Source organism: Lithobates pipiens, unplaced genomic scaffold (assembly GCF_037356315.1).
Source record: "Lithobates pipiens isolate NorthernLeopardFrog02 unplaced genomic scaffold, aLitPip1_a1.2 Scaffold_10, whole genome shotgun sequence".
Taxonomy (NCBI): domain Eukaryota; kingdom Metazoa; phylum Chordata; class Amphibia; order Anura; family Ranidae; genus Lithobates; species Lithobates pipiens.
The window spans coordinates 199,784,647-199,804,086 of NW_027507686.1; the positions used below are offsets into that span (position 1 = coordinate 199,784,647).

Here is a 19,440-nt window from a genome sequence, read left to right on the forward strand (position 1 = left end):
ATTTGCGAGGTCAGGCACTGATGTTGGACGAAAAGACCTGGCTCACAGAGTTGAGGTCAGGACTCTGTGCAGTCCAGTCAAGTTCCTCCACCCCAAATTCACTCATCCATGTCTTTATGGACATTGCTTTGTGCATTGGTGTGCAGTCATGTCAGAACAGAAAGGGCCATCCCCAAACTGTTCCCATGAAGTTGGGATTATGAAAATGTCCAAAATGACTTGATATGCTGACGCCTTAAGAGTTCCCTTCACAGGAAAAAAGGGGCCAAGCCCAACCTCTGAAAAACAACCCCATACCATAATCCCCCCTCCACCAAACTTTACACTTGGCACAATGCACTCAGGTCCTTCTCATACCATTCTCTTGGCAACTGCCAAACCCAGACATGTCCTCTAAATTGTCAGACAGAGAAGTGTGATTTGTTACTCCAGAGAACATGTCTCTACTGCTCTACAGTCCAGTGGCGGTGTACTTTACACCACTGCATCCAACGCTTTGCGCTGCACATAGTGATGTAAGTCTTGGATGCAGCTGCTCAGCCATGGACACCCATTCAATGAAGCTCTCAATGCACTGTTGTTGTGCTAATCTGAAGGCCACATGAGGTTTGAAGGTCTGTAGTTATTGACTCTGCAGACAGTTGGAGACTTCTACTCACGGTGAACTTCAGCATGCGCTGACCCCGCTCTGTCATTTTACGGGGCCTATAACTTCGTGGCTGAGTTGTTACTGTTCTCAGTTGCTTTCAATTTGTTATAATACCAATAACAGTTGACCATGGAATATTTAGTAGATGGACTTATTCCACAGGTGGAAACTTACCACGGTACCATGCTTGAATTCGCTGAGCTCCTGAGAGCGACCCATTCTTTCCTAAATGTTTGTAGAAGCAGTCTATAGGTGATTGGAACACATGAATCCAATGATTTGGCAGGGTATCCTAACACTTTTGGCAATATAGTGTGTGTGTGTCTGTGTATGTATGCATTATATTGCCAAAGGTATTGGCCAGCATATAATTAACAGTGCATTGATTTCAGTATTTTTTCAGGATTCTGACAAAGAGTAGTATTCACTCACCTCTAGTGAGTAAGCTTTGCTTCTTTCGTTTGGTTCCAAAAATGGCTTACACAAACAATATACATTTTTCTTCAGTAAGGCCCTGTCCTCTGCCACTGCCTTTGGGAAAAATTAACTTTTAGGCTGGGTTCACACTATTGCGAATTGGATGCGTGTTTTTACTGCATCCAATTCACATGTCAGGAGATTGTGACTGGCTCTCTATGGCAGTGTTTCTCAACTCCAGTTCTCAAGGTGCCCCAACAGGTCATATTTTCAGGATTTTCCTCAGATGAAATGGCAATTACTAAGGCAGTGACACTGATCAAATCACCTGTGCAAAATAATGAAAAGCCTGAAAACATGACCTGTTGGGGTGCCTTGAGGACTGGAGGTGAGAAACTCTGCTCTATGGAGCCAGATGTGTGAACTGGAGCCAGTTCACACATCTCCGGAGCGGCTCCCGTGCAAATTGCACAGGAGTCCTGTGCGTCTTCTGGTCAGTTTCAGGTCTGAATTCAGCCAAATATTCGGGCTGAAATCAGACCTGAAACAGTGAATGGGGATGCTCCAGACCCCTGCTGTGTGCTGCGTTGTGAACCCAGCCTTACAAAACCAGACAGCAGATACCTGAAACTAACTGAAGAAGACAATGTAAGGTTGTTGTTGCTCTCCAGGGCACAGGACACAAAGACAGAGGTTTCTGGTTTAAGGATTCACTTTAGCTTCAAAGTAAATGTGTGCTTTGCCCATGCACATGTAAGAAACCAGTTAACTTTAAATCTGTCTTCTCCAGAAGCACATACCTTTCCTTTGCTTCCCTGCCAATTCTGAGTATGGAGGAGCAAGCAACTCGCAACCCAACTGCTCATGTGACAGCATTGGTGTTTTTAGATTAGTCCATCCAGTGTTGGCTGGTGGTTTTCTTTTTGGGGGGGGGCACCCGTGCGCCATTAATGGACGCCCCTGGGTTCATCCCTGTCACGTAAGATAGGGCAGGGGGAGAGTCCCCTGCCCTCTTCAAGTTCTGACTAGAGCGACTCAAGCTGACCATACACTGTGAGATTTCTCTTGCTCAGCCCTGCTTCGTTGGCTGAATATGAGCAGTCTATTGTTTCCACTATCCATGCTAAAGAGCATGGATAGACTAATATCCCCTACAATATATTGTGTTCTGCCAGCTGGTGTTTCTGGCTGTCAGAATTCCCAAACAGTTTATGCATCTGATTGGATACAGACACTGTTCAGCCAGCAATTTTCAACTTGATTCTCTCGATTTTCAGATTGAACCATATCGGGTAGAAGAGTGTGCTGTGTATGGGCAGCTTCAGGGCTGAATCTAGTCTGTCTGATCTGGGATTGCAGTAAAAAAAGTCAACTATTAACACATCTTCATTTTATCATCTCCATAAAAGTTCCCCCCATCACATTAGAACCCCCTCTTCACATTAGGGTCCTTCCTTCACATTACAGGACCCCACATCACATTAGAGATGGCCCCCATCATGTCAGTGTCCACCCCTTCTTCACATTAGAGTCTACAACTGTTGACATCAAAGTCAACCTCCTTCACATCAGAATCCTTAGCCTTCCCTTCAAATCTTAAATACAGCTACAGTATTGAGGCAGTTCTAGGCATAGTTAAATAGTTACATAAGGCTGAATAAAGACAACAGTCCATCCAGTTCAACCTGAGTAGGGATGTGTGTGTGTGTGTAGAAAAACAATTTCCCATACCCCCTATATTGTTTTCGCTAAGATGCACATCCAAGAGTCTTTTAAAAGTATTCATACATCCATAGACAGATGCAGGACATTGATCATTCTCTAAAACCCCACCTAGGACTAACATATTTCGGCCGCCATTACCATAAGACACTGTACATCCTGGTCCTCTCTCTGCACTTTGGAAATGAATGATGCAGTGCAGCGAATAGGGGTGCGGCTGTTCACTGCACTTCAGCTCCTTCAATTCCTGATACCAATGTTACTGGTCCTGGGGGAACATGACTGAAATCCGGGGGTGGGGGTGCCCTTTTTTTTAGGCCCTGTTTCTTTTACTTTCACCTGGTGATCTGGCCAGCCAGGCTGTTGTTTTTCAACAGAACGTGCTGTCCTGAAGATGTAACGGTTAGAGGGTTAAGACAAGTCATTTAACACTGACAATAATATTTTCCTCACACTTATTTACAATAAGCTTGTTATGGGTTTGTTATTTACACATATTAATGTCAGACACAGTTGAAGAGGAAGTAAACCCTGATGAGTTTACTTCCTCTTTCATTCCCTGCAAAGGCAAAGCATAATGGACTACTATGCATTGCATAGTAGTCCATTATGTATCACTTACCTGACACAGAAGCCAGCGATGTCACCCCTGTCCCCTGTAGTCCGGCGCACCCATCTTCTCGGTGGGGTCTCGCAGCTCCACCGCTGTCATTCGGCGAAGCCCTGATGACGTCACTCAACGACGAAGATGCCGCTCTCAGTGTGCCTGCGCGTCGCTGTCTACGGCGCATGGGCCGTAGACAGCGGTGCCTGTCTTCGGACAAATATCTCCTAAACCGTATAGGTTTAGGAGATATTTCTTGGACCTACAGGTAAGCCTTAAACTAGGCTTACCTGTAGGTCAAAGTGTGTTGTAAGGGTTTACAACCACTTTAAGAAGCTATTTCAGCTTTTCAGGAGGAGCCCATAATACTTTCATGATGTGATGTGGAAACCAAAGGATACCTTTTGTTCTGCACTAAAAGAATTACTAGGGAATATGGTGGCAAGACTGATTCGGATTGGGGTAACAGCATTTAATGGTTGGCCACCAAAATACTCTTTAAATGGCGGGTACACCAAAAAACTAACATCACAGGTATAGGCAAATGCTGGTATACAAAGTCATTGGAGGCACGACCTCTTAATCGCAGTTCCCATGACCAGGGGTGGACTGACAACTCATGGGGCCCCTGGGCAATAGGAGATTATGGGGCCCCCAGGCAAGCAGACATTATGGGACCACACAGTATACAATCACACAGTATACAATCACACAGTATACAATCACACAGTATACACAGACATGTTTCTATTGGCTGAGAAGGTACTGGAGAGGTGGGGCAGCTATAATCTCGGGATTTTTAGACCAAAAGGATGTCGGTAAGGGACATTTCAGAGACAGATGTAAAAAAACACAGATTTTTACATACTTCTCCTGGTTTTACTGAGGCTGGCAACCCTGATGGGGCCCCCTAGTGGCACGGGCCCTCAGGCAGTGCCCGAGTGGCCCAATGGTCAGTCCACCCCTGCCCATGACCCATCACTTGAGGCCATTACTGAAAGATCTCATTCCGGGGAAGGAGTTGAGCTGGCCATAGACAATTCAAATCTCATCCAGTTCAGCAGAAATACGCAGAGATTCAAAACATGTTTGGGCATGCTGATTGTACCCAAGCTGCTCTATCGATCAACTGATCAACTTGTTATAGCCGCTAGTAATAATCACTGTGTTTCCCTGGCGGGGACAACTTCCCACACTTCCCCCTGCCGGGAGAACACTATGGCTGGCCTCAGAGACTCCACTAGAAGACCTTTATTGCTGGAATGCCCAGGAGATAATAGACCCAATAGTTTCACCCATAGCCGAATACATAATTTAGGCTGGAGTGACCGTTTAATAAATAGCTGCTTCAAATGCATTATTTTGACTTTTCTTTTCATGTGAATGTTAAATATAAAACAATGGGTTGGTGCTGTAGCATATATACAAAACAGACCCCAGCTCAATGATAAAGGCTGAAAGGCAACTGGAAAGACTGGTTGTTTTTATATCATCTCAGATGAATGGACAGAATCTCTTAGAGCTTGCTAGCTAGAAGGATATTGATTACAGAGTCTTTTATTCTGTTTTGTACTGAAGAACTTTTTTGTCCACCCTCCATAATATAGAGTTCCGGTTGTATCATTTTCCAGCCAAATGTAAAGGATGGAAATTGAAAGCCTTCCAAATTTAGACCCACGGTTAAGTGGTTGAAGTTCATTCAGTATGAATAAATTGCCATTTGAACTATGTTTCCGATGTCCTAAACGTTTTCCTTTTTATCTTTTTATAAATATTCAGCACAATTATATGGGTGATTTACCTGCTATTGTGCTCAATATTTAGTGTGTATTCAAGTGTGGAAAAAAGTTGTGCAAATGGGTGACTATGAATGTATATATGCATTTGTATTTATGTTTTCTAATAGTGTCTATGCCCTTCAATGTAGATCATATTGTGCATGTATTTAGCATTAGTCCTGCTGCACTGATAGGGGTTAGGCTCTTTCATATTTATGCATTTTCCTGTGTGTTGTGGCTTCTTGCTCGTATTTAAAGTGGTGTTGCCACCCAAAAAAATAGCTGAAAATTCATAAAAAAATTTTTTTTTTTACTCACCTCTAAATGCCTGTTGCTAGGGGGTCCATCGTAGTCTGCCTTCTTCAATGCCCGGTCTGGTGGTATCACTTCCCCTCGCGCCGCACAGTCATCTGGGACCTGTCACGTGTCCCAGATGACTGTACGGCGTATCATGGTGCCCGGTGCCGCTCGCGCATGCGCAGTGGGTGCCTGGCTGTGAAGCCACAGCCGGGTGCCCACAGTAAGAATGCTGGCACTGCGAGCGGAGCGGGGAACAAGGGGGGGCTTCATTCCCCCGCATCGCTGGACCCTGGGACAAGTAAGTGTACGATTATTAAAAGTCAGCAGCTGCAGTATTTGTAGCTGCTGACTTTAATTTTTTTTTTTTTTTAGGGGGCACCCCACTTTAAGAATGGAGCTGTTCACACATCAGGGTTGGTGTTTAAAGGGACCCTGTTCTCAGGCTAATTATAGCAACAATCTTCCCGTAGGATTATATTTGTATGTAATAATAATAACAATCTAAACACATCCCAAATCCAAGATGCATGAGCCCCGAGTCTCACACACTCCCCTTCGCAGACACTGCAGCTCACAGTGGGAAAGTTTCAGCAACAGTGGCAGTGCTGTCAATCCAAAAAGCAGTGGGCAGGACTAGGAGTGGCCGGGTGCTAATTGACAACCTACAGACCTGTGAATCAGCAGTAAAAAAGCTGATCACACCCCCTACAATATCTTCTTATCCAATTGCAGTGTAAACAGGCACAGCCTACATGAGAGTGGCAGCTCTGTTTTGAATTTAGGAGCAGTGCAGCAGCATTGTCATCTCATCAAAGGTAGCTACACTCAGTGAACTTCACTGGCAGGATCAACTTGTATTTCTGGGACATTGCAGGAGGACTAAGAAAAAACTGTAATGCCGCGTACACACGACAGGACTTAAGTCCGGCAGACTTTTGACGGAGTTCTGATGGAGTTCTGACAGAGTTCTGACGGACTTTCCGAATGAACGGACTTGGCCACACACAATCACACCAAAGTCCGATGGATTCGAACGTGATGACGTATGACTGGACTAGAATAAGGAAGTTCATAGCCAGTAGCCAATAGCTGCCCTAGCGTCGGTTTTAGTCCGTCAGACTAGCACACACACGAGCGGATTTCTGGGTCCGGCAGAGTTCTGGCGGAAAAATTTGAAGCATGTTCCATTTCTAAAGTCTGTCAGACTTTTGTGAATCAAAAGTCCGTTGCAGCCCACACACGATCGAATAGTCTGCCGGAATTGTTCCGTCGGACCTTTGATGTTGAAAAGTCCGCTCGTGTATACGCGGCATTAGGCTTGTTTTTACCACCCCTAACCTACCTCCTAAAGAGCTTGGTAGCCGCTGGGTTAAAACACCCTCCCATATCCCAGTAGCATTGGAGAGAGGTGAAGATTATAGGCCGATGAAGCTGTGAAGGAGAAACACCCCATACACACGATCAGAAATTCTGCCATCAAAAGTAAGATGTGAGCTTTTGGTCAGAAATTCCGACAGTGTATACGCTCCAGAATTCCAGCCAGCAAAAGATTGAGAGCAGGTTCTCTATTTTTCGGTCAGAAAAAGTTCTGATCGGAAATTCAGATTGTTTTTACAAATTCCGACGTGCAAAATTCCTACGCATGCTCAGAAACAATTGAGCATAAGTGATAAAAGAGCAAAAATATTGAAAACATTTTTTTTAGTTTCTATGATAACATTTTCCAAATAATTCATTTTTGTTCATAAATTTGGGCCAAAATTTATACTGCTACATATCTTTGGTAAAAAATAACCCAAATAAGTGTATATTATTCAGTCTGTGTGAAAGTTGTAGAGTCTCCAAGCTATGGTGCAAATCATTGAAAATTTATCGCACCTAATGTACTGATGGCCTAATTTCTTGAGGCCCTGAAATGTCAGGAAAGTACAAATACCCCCCAAATGATCAATTTTTGGAATGTATACAGTCCAAGGTATTTAGTAAGAGGCATGGAGAGTTTTTTGAAGTTGTAATTTTTTCCCACAGTTCTTGGGAAAATTAAGAAATTATTATTCATTTTTATTTTATTTTTTTACATACAATTGTCATAATAACAAATTATTTCTCACACACAGCATATGCCTACTTCTAATTACACCCCAAAATACATTCTGCTACTCCTCCCGAGTATGGCAATACCAATAATCACTCTTTCTCATGGAGGTTTTTTGTAAAAAAAGGCAAAATGTCGCCACATAGCATAAAACCAGGGAGGTTTTATTGAAAAAATGCCATTAAAAGTGACCACTGGTCCAAAACAATGTAACATAAAAAAGGTTCTCACATAAAAATCTGCAGATCAGATTAACATGGTATTGCTGAACATAAACTCCACCCAGCGATACCATGCTACTCTGATCTGCAGGTTTTTATGTGGCAATTTTTTGCCTTTTTTACATAAACCTCCTTGAAGAAGAGTGATTAACCAGCACCAACGGCCGTGATGCTACTCTTTACCTACAGTGGATGGATCCTTTATGATGTGTGATTCCATGCGTGATTAGACTCCTATAATATGGAGTCTAGCCATCTGGTAAGGGCACATCATGTATATATATGGTGGAAGGCGCACTTGGGTGTACGGTCGCTCACTATCATTTGGACTCGTTACAAAAATATATTATTTTATTTCTGTATGGACCTACCGTATATACTCGAGTATAGGCCGACCCGAATATAAGCCGAGGCCCCCAATTTACCCCCAAAAAAACTGGCAAACTTATTGACTCGTGTATAAGCCGAGGGTGAGACATGCCTGTCCATCCCTGTGTGTGTGTCCGTCCCTGTGTGTCCGTCCATCCCTGTGTGTCCGTCCATCCCTGTGTGTGTGTGTGTCCATCCATCCATCCATCCCTGTGTGTGTGTGTGTCCATCCATCCATCCATCCCTGTGTGTGTGTGTGTCCATCCATCCATCCATCCCTGTGTGTGTGTGTGTCCATCCATCCATCCATCCCTGTGTGTGTGTGTCTCCATCCATCCATCCATCCCTGTGTGTGTGTGTCTCCATCCATCCATCCATCCCTGTGTGTGTGTGTCTCCATCCATCCATCCATCCCTGTGTGTGTGTGTCTCCATCCATCCATCCATCCCTGTGTGTGTGTGTCTCCATCCATCCATCCCTGTGTGTGTGTGTCCATGTGTGTGTGTGTGTGTGTGTGTGTGTGTGTGTGTGTGTCCAGCCTACCTGTGTCCCGAGCCTGTGTCCCGAGCCTCCGTCCCGTGCCTTGCCTCCTTGCCTCCGTCCCGTGCCGTGCCTTGCCTCCTTGCCTCCGTCCCGTGCCGTGCCTTGCCTCCTTGCCTCCGTCCCGTGTCGTGCCTTGCCTCCGTCCCGTCCCGTGCCGTGCCTTGCCTTGCCTCCGTCCCGTGCCTTGCCAGGATCGCCGCTCTTCGTCGGCGCCTCGGCGGCCATTCTAAAATTCAAAAGCCGCGCCTCCGCCTTCGCCTGTGATAGGCGGAACACTGAATTTCCCAGCAGCCTGTGTTCCGCCTATCACGGACATCGTCTCATCCTCGTACTACGGACGAGGATGAGACGATGTCCGTGATAGGCGGAACACAGGCTGCTGGGAAATTCAGTGTTCCGCCTATCACAGGCGGAGGCGGAGGCGGAGGCGCGGCTTTCGAATTGTAGCATGTCCGCCGTCTGTCTGCTCGATACGCTGATCGAGCAGTCAGACGGCGATGACTCGAGTATAAGCCGAGGGGGGCACTTTCAGCCTCAAAAAAGAGGCTGAAAATCTCGGCTTATACTCGAGTATATACGGTATATGGAAATCTTATGAATGGCTTACTGTCACATTATTTTATTTCACATGTTATATTATTATTTTTGTATTTAGCTTGTTTCTTCATGCTTTTTGTTTTCCATTTTTGAATGAATGAATAACTTGTATAGCGCTACATATGCAAACTAAATCGCCTCAGGGCGCTTTTACCGCCTGTGTCCGTCTGGGTTTTCAGAAGAGATGGGTCTCTTGAGCTTCTTCCTGAAGGCCAAATAGTTTTCTTCTGATCATATGTCTGCAGGTAAAGTATTCCATAGCCGTGGTCCTTGGACTGCGAACCTTCGTTCGCCTTTTAATTTATATCGGATCTTGGGGATGTGGAGGAGGTTCTGGTTAGTTGAATGGTTGCAATTTTATCAATGAAAAAATCAGATAACTCATTGCAGAATTCTTGTGTTTTGTTTGCTGGAGACTCTAAACAGGTGGGGTTCATAGTCTGGGCGACTAGTTTGAAGAGTATTCGAGGGCGGTTTATGGCTTTTGAGATGGTTTTCGAGAAATGTTATTTTTTTGCTATGAAGATGACTTTGTGGTATCTTGTGGTGAGTGATTTGTAATTTGTGTGGTTTTCCAGTGTTGGGTTCCTTCTCCATGCTCCTTCAGCTCTACTGCGTTCTTGTTACAGTGATGTAAGAGAGTAATTGAACCAACTCTAATTGTTTTTGCGGGTGGGTGCTCTGCGTATTGGTGTGACTATGTCTGCTGTCTGTAATAATGCTGTGTTAAGGGAGTTGAGTGTGTCTTCAGTTGAGTAGTTTTGGGTTAACACCACTATTTTGTTGGATAGTGTAGTTTTGAAGAGTTGCGAGTATAGTTTTCTCTGTGATCTTGTCCCAGTGTATTGTAGTTGAGTGTATTGGTATTTGGTAAGTGATGTTTATTTAGAATTTGATTACGTGGTGGTCAGTCCAAGGCATTGTCATGTTATCAAGTGTGTTAATATCCATGTTTTGTTTGAAGATGAGGTTGAGGGTATGGCCCGAAGCATGTGTGGGAGCATTTATCAGTGGCTGCAGGCCTAGTGCTTTCAGTTGCTTGATGCAAGCGGTAACGATGGAGTCCTGGGAGGAGTTTGCCCAGAGATTAAAGTCCCCAAACAGCAGGAGATTTTTTGTTTTCAAGGTGTATGTAGAGATAAATTTGATAAAAGGTACGAAGAAGTGTGTCTTTGGTCCCGATGGTCTATAGCATAGTAGTATGTGAAAGGTGTCCTGGGGTGTTGTTTGACGTTGAAGTGTGAGTGTTTCCATGAATGGCAGTGGGCTCTGTAAAGTTGGTTTTGTGAACGTGAGGTGAGATTTGTAGATCACTGCTAGGCCAGCTCCTCTTTGACTGACTCTGTGCTCAGTTAGGATGCGGTAGTTCTCAGGCACTAACTCTGATAGAATGGTGTTACAGTCAGGTGTTAGCCAGCTTTCCGTGATGAAGAGACTGTGGTGTATTGAGTGATAAAATCATGTATTTCGTGTTTGTGCTTGACTGCTGATCTAGTGTTGATTAGGGCGCATGATAGGTGTTGTCCTCGATTTGGTGTATACCTGTTTTGGATGGTTGGTTTCATATTTGTTCTTAAAAGTTGTTCTTTTCGTAATATTGTTTGGGTGGTTGGTAATGTTGTAGCGGTATTCCTTAGGCTACAGAGGGTGTCAAATGAATAACTGATGGCGCATCTGATGGGAGAGTGCTCTGGGGTGCATGTTATGAAATGAGTGGCTCGAGGTGCCATGGCGCCACTCAGGCTCTGTCCTGGAGCAGAGTTGGGATGGCGGTGATCGATTGTGTGGTGGTGGAAGGGGTAGCGGTCGCAGATGCTGCAGGCTGGGGCAACCCGGGTAACGTCGGGAGGAGATGTCCATTGAAAAGCTAAAGTGTTAAAGTTCTCTCCGGGCCAGGAGGTGTAAGGATGGTGCTAGATTGAGGCACAGGAGGCCGGCAGACCACTATTGAGTGGAGCTGATGGCAGCCAGGTAATCCAGCAGGCAGTCTAAAAAATATAGGTAATGACCTGAGCAGGGGATGTAGATGTACAGTCTGTGCAATTAAGAACACTCCCCGGGCCAGCAGGAGTGAGGATGGTGCTAGATTGAGGTCTTAAAGATGGCAGTGGGCCGCGATTGGGGGTATCCAGCAACGGCCAGATTTATCCAGCGATCGGGTAGGCAGGATGAAAAATACAGGCCAGGATCGGTGCAGGGGAGGCAGATGAACAATCTATTGGAGTAGGAATGCTCCACTTTTACCTGCACAATCACAACCCCTCCCCATTTCTAACACATAGCATGTACATAGCAAAAATTACACCCCAAAATACATTCTGCTACTCGTCCCAAGTGTGGCGATACCACATGTGTGAGACTTTTAGACAGCCTGGACACATAGAGAGGTCCAACATGCAGAGAGCATCATCAGGCATTCTAGGAGCATACAGTGCCTTGCAAAAGCATTCACCCCCTTGGCATTTTTCATGTTTTGTTGCCTCACAACCTGGAATTAACATGGATTGTTTGAGGATTTGCATCATTTGATTTACGGAACATACCCACAACTTTGAAAATGTTTTTTTTTTTATCTTGTGAAGCAAACAACAAATAGGACAAAATAACAGAAAAAGTCATCATACATAACTATTCACCCCCCCCCTAAAGTCAATACTTTATAGAGCCACCTTTTGCGGCTATAACAGCTCCAAGTCACTTTGGATAAGTCTCTATAAGCTTGCCACATCTTACCACTGGGAATTTTGCTTTTCCTCCTGGCAAAACTGCTCCAGCTCCATGGTTTGTGCTTGTAAACAGCAATCTTTAAATCTGACCACAGATTTTCTATTGGATTGAGATTTGGGCTTTGACTTTTACATGTTTCCCCTTAAACCACTCAAGTGTTGCTTTAGCAGTGTGTTTGGGATAATTGTCCTGCTGGATGGTGAACCTCCGTCCTAGCCTCAAATCACAGACAGAGATAGTACAGGTTTTCTCAAGAATATCCCTGTATTTAGCACCATCCATCTTTCCCTCAACTCTGACCATTTTCCCAGTCCTGACTGCTGAAAAACATCCCCACAGCATGATGCTGCTACCACCATGCCAAAAAGTTACATTTTATTCTCATCACACAAGAGTACCTTCCTCCATACATTTTGGGAGTCTCCTACATGCCTTTTTCGCAAACTCAAAACGTGCCATTTTGTTTTTTGCTGAAAGTAATGGCTTTCTTCTGGCCACTCTGCTATAAAGCCCAACTCTATGGAGCGTACGGCTTATTGTCGTCCTATGTACAGGTACTCCAGTCTCTGCTGTGGAACTCTGCAGCTCCTCCAGGGTTACCTTAGGTCTCTGTGCTGCCTCTCTGATTAATGCCCTCCTTGCTCGGTCCATGAGTTTTGGTGTGCGGCCGTCTCTTGGCAGGTTTGCTGTTGTGCCATGTTCTTTCCATTTGGTTATGATAGATTTGAGGGTGCTCCTAGGGATCATCAATGATTTGGTCATTTTTTTTTATAACCTAACCCTGACTTGTACTTCTCTCCAACATTGTCCATTACTTGCTTGGAGAGTTCCTTGGTCTTCATGGCAGTGTTTGGTTAGTGGTGCCTCTTGCTTAGGTGTTGTCAAAAAGGTGTGTACATGTAATGATAGCTCATGTGACACTTAGATTGCACACAGGTGGACATCATTTCACTGATTATATGACTTCTGAAGGTAATTGGTTACATCAGAGCTTTTTATGGGCTTCATAACAAAGGGGGTGAATACATATGCACATACCAATTATCAGTCTTTAATTTCTGAAAAATAGTTTTATGCATATATTTTTCTAATTTTACTTCACCAACTTTTGTGTTCTGATCCATAACATATAATTCAGATTAAAAAAAACATTGAACTAAAGGCTGTAATGGAACAAAATAAGTAAAAACCCTAGGGGGTGAATACTTTTGCAAGGCACTGTAAATTACACATAAAATTTCCTAACAACCTATTACATTTTTGAAGGCCCTGGAGCAACAGGACAATTGAATTACCCACAAAATGACCCCATTTTGGAAAACAAACACCCCAAAATATATTCTTTAAGGCATAATGAGTCTTTTGAATGGTTAATTTTTTCCATAAGTTTTCAAAAAAAGGTGGAAAGAAAATTAAAACATTTTTTTTTTTTACACAAAGTTGTCAATGTATATGAAATTTCTAACATACAGCATTTGCATAGCAAAAATTACCCCCCAAAATACATTCTGCTGCTCATTCCAAGTATGGCAATACCACATGTGTGAGACTTTTACATAGCCTGGCCACATAGAAAAGTCCAACATGCAGAGAGCACTGTCAGACATTCTAGGAGCATAAATTACACATCTAATTTCATTCCTACCTATTACACTTTTGAAGGTCCTGGAGCACCAGGACAGTGGAATTACCCACAAAATGACCCCATTTTGGAAAGCAAACACAAGGTATATTCAATGAGGCATGGGCTGGTAAAAGGTACTTTGGTACTCTGATGGGCTGGTGACAGGTACACGGGTACTCTGATGGGCTGCAGATAGGTACTCGGGTACTCTGATGGGCTGGCGACAGATACTCTGGTAGTCTTATGGGCTGGAGACAGGTATTCAGGTACTCAAATGGGCTTCAGATCAGTACTTGGGTACTCTGATGGGCTGGTGACAGGTACTCGGGTACATTGATGGGCTGCTGACAGGTACTCAGGTACTCAGATGGGCTGGTGACAGGTACTCGGGTACGCTGGGGGTTATGACAGGTACTCGGGTACGCTGGGGGTTATGACAGGTACTCAGGTACTCTGATGGGCTGGTGACAGGTAATTGGGTTTTCTGATGGGCTGGTGACAGGTGCTCAGTTAGGCTGGTGACTGGTACTCAGATACTCCAGGTACTCAGATGGGCAGGTGACAGGTACTCTGATGGGCTGTTGACAGGTACTCAGATGGGATGTGACAGGTACTTTGATGGGTTGGTGACAGGTCCTCTTTATTACTGGGGGGGGGGTAGGCAATCAGTGTGATTGGGTGTGCACTGTAAGCGGTAAGGAGCTGTTACCGCAGTCTCCTCCTCACACATGATCATTAAATTTTACACTAGCCTGAAGTTCATCAGGGAGTGAAATACTTGTGTCTTTTAGCAGACTTTTAGGTAATCTATCTTTAGGTAATCTATCAAAACTGGAAGAGTACAAAATCTAATGCAGCTGTGCACCATAGCCAGTTAGCTTCTAACTTCAGCTTGTTCAGTTAGGCTTTGACAAAAAAACTTGGAAGCGGATTGGTTTCCATGCAGAACTGCACCAGATTTTGCACTCTTCAGTTTTAACAAATCAACCACTTGGTGTACCCTTCGTGTGCCCTTCATCAATACTGATCATGCTCTCCCTCAATTTCAATCTTATTCTGACATTCTTCTATCTCAAGCTTCTTCTTTCTTTGGCCATTGGGAGGCCAGTTATGAAATAACCTTTTTACATGTTGGAGTTACATTATCCTGGCCCCTGAATCTATTTTTGGCATCTTTTAGAATAGATGGACCAAGAGTGGGCAGTGGGCACTGCACTATGCATGCAGGCAAATAGTATAAAAATGTTGTATAGTTTTTTTTGGCAAAAAAGACTTACAATGTCTCTGTTGCAGAAAAACTTTTCTAAGGCTTTATTTCTTTTTCTCATGAATCATTATACTTTTATTGTGAAAGGTTATTCAGATTGAATTATTTGGAACTGTGAATGTGGGTGGCTTTATTTTCTCCTTCCTTCTTTGATACCTCACAAAATGTAACAATTAACGCCAGTCTGAAGCTAGTGATATGACAAAGGAAGAATGGCTCTTAGCAAATTCTCAATTTTTGTATGCGTTTACTTTTATATATAACGCTAAATTGAAGATATAATGAAGTAGAATAATAGGGGTGCAAAAGTGAGATACTGGTTCTGTTTTATGTTTTGTGTGCATTCTAAATACTGTTATTTGTTACTTTAGGAAATAAACATGGCTTTTATTTTTGCCTGGTGGGCCTGCAAATAATGCCCTTCCTGTCCTGGGGTGACACTCATTCACCATGCCATGTCTATAGAGCAACAGTGGGCTGAAGTTCTCATTTACTCGCCAGGCTTAGATGCAGGACCCTTTAACTCATTTTCCCACAAAGCCCAGGGAAGAGTACCTCTACTTCCTTCTCTTAGCAGCTCAGGGAGTCCAAAGCGCAACCCCTTAGTGTAGCATAAAAAATAATATGAATTCAAATTTATTGAAAAATAGAAATGCACTCATAAAAGTAGGACATGGTATGATGGTGACTTGGGAGCCAGAAATCTCAGATGGGCAGCCAAAGAATTCCCAATGTCACTGTATGGCTAATAAAGTGACAGCGGCATTCTCCATCTTCAACAGACTTTATCCCAAAGTGGTGGCCAAGGCTGGTTTCTCTGGCTGCCCTTCTGACATTTCTGGCTCCCAAGTCACCTTTATACTATGCTCTACACATTTGTACTATTGTAATAAATTGTCATTTATATTATTTTTATGCTACACTATGGGGTTGTGCTGTTTCTTTTGTTTTCCTCCGGTGGCTGGAAATGAGCACTCGCTCTGGTCTTCTAGCTGCAGATCCTAGTTTTAGATATGTTTAACACTCTGGGCTATCCTATTCAGACCTTTTAATACTGTTGATACATATTATTAGTATTGTCATTTACCAATAATTTTCCAGAATTTCCATCCCTTATTTATTTTACAAAGGTTTTTGTAATATGCAATCCAACAGATAAAGAACAATATCTAGAAGGTTACAGAACATAATAAGCCAAATGAAACTAAATACAAAACAAAAATTAAACTGCTCTAGTTCCATACGCGGTGTCCCTAAACAGGGAACGATCAAGTGACACCATTCGAAGAATCCAGGGGATCCAAAGTACATTGCAGAAATAAAGGGAACAAGAGTGTTCCAACATAGGACTAGGTATGACTAAATATAAAGCATTTGTCATAAAAAAAATATATTGTTAAGAGTATATAAAATGCAATAAAAAAATAAAGGAAAATAATCTCCATAACCATTTGTTACCAGGGCAAAGCCTGGCTGCCTAGTAGGCTTTTAAAGTGGATGCATATAACCGATCCAATAGGGTGAAGAAAACTCAATAACGGGAATGAGGAAAAAAAGAAAAGAGAAGGAAAGAGAGAAGGGAGGAGTTCACGGGGCCAGCGCCAGAAAAGCGCTAAATTGAAAGAAGGGCATTATCAAACCTAGAAAGTTGGATATATGTGACCCACAGTTGCCAGACCAGAAGGAATTTACCGTGGGTATTCGAAAGGATAGCTGTCAACTTCTCATTCACCATGATGTCATTCATGCGATTCTTAACTGCCTCAAAACTGAGTACAGGAGTCTTCTATGCCCTCACAATGGTTAACTTAGTTGCAGTAAAAAGATGTAGAGCCAGTTGGCGCTCCGGAGGAAGCAATTCCGTAATTGGTTTGCCAAGAAGAGCTTTGTAAGAATCCCTCTTGAGATTAACATGAAATATATTGCGAAGAAGAGTGTAAATTCTGACCCATAACCTGCAAACCTTTGGACACGATCACCATATGTGTGCGATAGTGCCCTCCTGTGAACATCCTCTGAAGCAAAGTGGGGAATAAGTTTGAATAAAACGGCCAGTCTAACCAGCGTATAGTACCATCTGTATAAAACTTTGTATGTATAGTCTAATATGAAAATGTTTTTTGAACATTTCAAAAGTGCAATAGTCATGATTTTTCAATCTCCATCCCTTATTTCTTATTTGATACTTTCAGTTTTTTATCTATTTTATTTGATCCATCCATTTGGTAGTTTTATTACAATTACTATCCACGTTATTACTGGTTTATCAGACCACTCCTGTGCACTATGGTTTGTCTGGGCTCATTCATTCACATATATATTCAGAGAGGCCATGTCTGACAAAACAGAAATAGTTGGCCAAGTGATCCATGGCCTGGTTCATACCTATGAATTTTTTTTTTTGCTTTTTGCAGAAACGCACTACAGTCCATTTAACATGGTTTTCTATGGGACACATTTACATCTATGTGAGATGTGAATGGGCCCCATACACACTATCAGATTATCTGCTGAGTTTTTCCTTCAGATTTACCAAAACCATGTAGTAGAAGGGCCTGCCTGATTGCATACACATTGAAACTCCTAAGGTTTGTCCTCATATTATATGGTTTTGGTAAATCTGAAGGAAAAACTCAGCAGAAAATCTGATAGTGTGTATGGGGCTTAATAGTAAGCCGCATCTCCAAAATAACCAGCTGCTGTGGGGATCCCCTCCCCGATTGCTACCAGAGTACTCCAAGCCCTTTGTCCTTGGGTTTTAGATCCCTCCAGCTGTTCACTTGGGTTGCTTGAGCTAACCTGGACTTAGTTTCATAGTTTCATAGTTAGTAAGGTTGAATAAAGACACCAGTCCATCCAGTTCAACCTGAGTGAGTGTCTACCCCTATCCCTGTACACTCACATTGGTTCCTACCCTCAAGGAGCCCACAATTCAAAGTCCCCATTCATTTGCTAGGGCCAATTTTGGACAGAAGCCAATTAACCTACCTGCATGTCTTTGGAGTGTGGGAGGACACCAGAGTACCCGGAGGAAACCCACGCAGGCACAGGGAGAACATGCAAACTCAAAGCAGGTAGTGTCATGGTTGGGATTTGAACCAGTGACCCTTTTTACTGCTAGGTGAGAGTGCTAACCACTACACCACCGTGCCGCCATAATCGACTTGATTAAGAGGGAACCTGTCTACAAGCATAAAAGCAAGTACCTGTGTTCTGAACTGTTTAACTGAAGTAGGTATTCTCAGCCTGCCTCTCTGTTGGTACAGATTCTTGTAGAGATTATGCTATGTATCTAGATGTTACCCTGACTAAGCCACAGACACTTTGCTGTGAAGAGTCCATGTTTGTGCAGCTTTCATAATCTGTTTTGTATTATTCTGCAGTGTATGCATGCTCTTTGCCATTCTGAGCCTTGTTTACTTCTAACTCTGTACCTATTTAGTAAACTGCAAAATACAATTACTGTCAGTCTGATCATTTGGCCAATTATCCATCCTGTAATATGAACACAGGAAAGTGTTACACAAGACCTAAGCTGAAGTATTTCCTTTCAACTTGTACAATACTCTACTCTACAGAGCACTGAGCTGTGTCATTGCAAAGCCACTCCACAATGTTGATTGAACTTTGGTACCAGTAGGATAAGTAATAGCTGGAAGAAATGAAACTTAGTATCTGTGTTTGTGAAGGAAATAGAAACTGGTACTGCAGTGCTGAGATTGTAATTGCTAGCTCTGTATGTAATGTAATAATTTCTCATAAAATACAAGACGGATCTTCTTATTCTTAGATTTACAGTGCCTTGAAAAAGTATTTGTAGCGGTGTAGTTGCCACTAGTAACAAACATCCACCAAATCACCCCGCTGCCAGACTTCCATATATCACATCAGAGACAATCAACAGTCATTTGCTTTGTTTTGTTTTTGTTTATTGGGGGGGGTATAACTTGGTTGGGGAAAGGGGTATATTTTGGGTGCCCATAGATCAGATCACTTTGCCATTTTATATATATATATATATATATATATATATATATATACATATATAGGTTGAGCCTGAAGGAATGATGCGCATGGTTGACAGCTACAGTCTCTTTCTTGCATCACCATGCAGATTATTACTCTTCCTCTGCTTAACTCCTGCAGACTATTGCTCCCAGGAATTCCTAATCAATGACCGTGTAATGATGAGGACTTCATCCATGACCGTGTAAGGGTGAAGTTCCCAGAAATCCTCTCCTCTTGCACAAAACGTATACTGCAGCACATTAATTTGTTGTCACATTTTCTTCTGTATGCAAAAGAACCCACTCTGAATAGTCTCTAATGCTGACTCTGAGTTATTGCTGCTACTAAACCTGAGGCCTGCAGTACCTCTCCCCGGAGTCCTAGTAGGTTAATAACATGTGCTGAACGGTGGACTACTGTTCCCAGCTAGCCCAGCTTGCAAATCCTGTGCCCTCGTGCCACATCGATTTGACACTATTCCCCACAGTCTCTCCTCTGATCCAGGACTCCTCATGAATA

The 19,440-nt window shown here is 43.2% G+C and overlaps 1 protein-coding gene across 1 annotated transcript in view; it reads left to right on the forward strand.

Moving 5' to 3' along the window:
* ANO3 (anoctamin 3) overlaps positions 1-19,440 on the forward strand; it is a 371,821-nt gene that overhangs the window by 241,427 nt on the left and 110,954 nt on the right. The window lies entirely within an intron of this gene.